Here is a 2,734-nt window from a genome sequence, read left to right as displayed (position 1 = left end):
GGTTTGACCGCACTTATCCCATGGCACCCCCAAACAAAAAGAACAGCAGAGCTTGTTTACCCATGTGTGCCTTGAAGTTAAACTGTTTTTTTAGATTTGCTGATGTTTGACTGAGTGTGTACTTTGGCATTTCCCTCCGGAAAAGGGTTAATAGAGCGGCTTTCATCTCCTGGCCAGCTGTTTACAGAAAACTGGTAGCAATTCTAGGATCTTTGCAGCCTCTATAAGACCAGGTTGAAATAGCAGGGACTTACTGACTGGCACACGCACATGACAGTGACAGCCTGAGCTTCATTTCCTAGGGAGAGCTTAAAAAAGGGGGAAAAAACCAAAGAAAAATAGGCTTTAAAAGCTTTTTTTATTATTATTGTTATTGCCTTCAGTCGCCTGGTTTGTACACCGGTGCATGCTAAAACCCTTCTGTTGTGTAGCAGCGGTCCCAGAGGCTCGATACAAGTGTGCTGCTATTGCCAGGGCTCCCTGTGCCTGACTGACAGCCCCGTGCGGAAGCACCGGGGATTTACATTCATCACCAGCCTCTCTCCCAGCCTGGGCAAATGCAAGTTGGTGTACAGAGAATAGTATTAAAATGTCCTGCCAGCAGAGCCGAAGCCTCCCCCATCTGCCTGCAGCCACTGTGCTGCCAAGATCCAAGAAAGCTGATTTAGCCTTTTGCTGACTTTTTAGCCCTTTTATCCTCCTGGCTTTCTGAGATTTACACCAGTGCTGTTTGCCAGACAATGTGATGAATTTAAAATCTGCCTTAAAATTAAATGTCCGTACTGCCGTGCAACTCAGTTGCAGGTCAGGTTGAGGGGGATTCCCATTTAATTGTGGGGCGTTAAGTTACTGACAACAAATGGCCTTGTAACAAAATAGGCTTAGAAATTGTGCTTTGTGACTCCACTTGTTTCCCCTTTCATTATGATTTTTTCCTGGTTCAAATCAAATCTTCCATTTATTTTTTTTCCTGACACTCACTTGTGTGCTGCACTGAAAGTTACACCTGACTTCTCTCTGCTCCTTTAAGGTGAACTTCTGTTTGGCTTTGGCCCATTTCCAGATCTCTATTTCAGCTGAGATTTGCTTCCTCACTTTTTTTCTGCTAATTCTTGATGAGTAGATGAGAGGAGTATTAAATAGATCTAGTGAAAAATGACCGTCACCAGTGTAGATGACTTTCCTCTAATTAAAAATTGAAGCGGAAATGAATAAGCTTCTCTTGAGGCTGTGCAAGAGTCGATGCAAAGCCCAGCACTATATTCATCAGTGATGCAGGAAGTCCGGTATATGAAAGAATATCCCAGAAACTTAGGTACCTTGGAGGATGCTAATAAAAGGGAAGGGAGAGTTTCTAGTGATAGCCTGTGCATGTGGCCTAGATTTAAATCTGTTGGCGTAGACCAAAGACACAGAACTGAATTTGCCACGTCCTTGTTTTTTTGGGTTTTTTTATGCCCATGCTAGGTGGGCACTCAGTGCCATAGCAGAGTTTTTCAAGCAAAAAGGTGTATCTAAGCAAGCTGATCCCGCTTGGGTGGTGCAGTACCCAACGGATCCTAACTTCGGCATCTTTGCTTTGAAGTACACTGTGGACTTTTTCAGTTTTGACCAGAAATTTTTTCTCGTATGCAGCCAGCTAGCGGAGGTAATCATAACCAACATGACTGTGTTCCCTTTAAACTTTCTCTTGCAATGAATCAAAATTTTCCTGCAGGAAATGAAAACAAAACACTTCATCTGAAAATTCCTCATCAGTTCTAGTCACTAGACCAGAACAATAGTGATTACACTCAGTTAGGCAGTACAAATTCACAGCACTGCTGTGTCCCAGGATCACAACATACCATTAGAAGGTGGGTAGAGAGAGCAGGTGTACATTAATATCTCCATTTTGTACATGAGGAGACAGGGGCTTGCAGATGTTAAGCAGCTTCTGCAAAGTCACGCAGCAAGGTAGTGACAGAGGCAGAAATAGGAAGCCACATCCAGGGGCTGTGATTTTTCTGGTCTGGCCACTGAAGCATGCAACCCCAATGAAAAGCAGAGTGCCCGGAGAAAGCCACGTGTCTGCATCGAATGAATCCCATCACTTTCTCAGGTTTACTGGTATTAACCCCAGAGGTGTTAGATAATGTACGAAGATTGCTCTTTTGCAAAGAGGACAGTTAGTTTTAAAAACTAGCAATGTCTTAGGTCACTAAGGGGTCGTTTTGTTTGCATTGTCTGAATATATGATTGTTCTCTTGTAGGAATGGCAGAGCATCAGCCACGCAGCAGTGATGAGAGGGACTGATGTTCGTATAAGTCTCTTCTGGCTCCTTCTCCACAATGGCTGGTGCCTCTGCATATTCATTGGATGGTAATGCAGGATGTCGAGAGCAGTGGTAGAGTTTGGCTTGATCCCGTTGTGTTTTTCTTCTGCTGGTTGAAGAGAGACTTTGAATCACCATGACAACGCTGTGACACTTCCAGCAAAGGTTGCCCGCAGACCAAGGGTGGGCTGGGCGTGGGTGAGAAGGTCAATGATTGAGTCTAACGGGATCAAAAGTTGCGCCTGCAGCAAAACGACTGTAGAAGAGCCGTCAGCACGACAAGAAGATGAAATTCCCCTTCTATTGGCTTCTCATTAAGCAGGCACAATAACATTTTTTTCCAAGAGACTCGCTATAAAAACTCTTTTGGTTATGGCTACTGATCCAACGTGATTGGGCGCGCGGCGACTTTTGAACTC

This window comes from Cariama cristata, unplaced genomic scaffold (assembly GCF_000690535.1).
Source record: "Cariama cristata isolate BGI_N322 unplaced genomic scaffold, ASM69053v1 scaffold43644, whole genome shotgun sequence".
Classification (NCBI taxonomy): Eukaryota; Metazoa; Chordata; class Aves; order Cariamiformes; family Cariamidae; genus Cariama; species Cariama cristata.
This window is presented reverse-complemented; position numbering follows the sequence as displayed.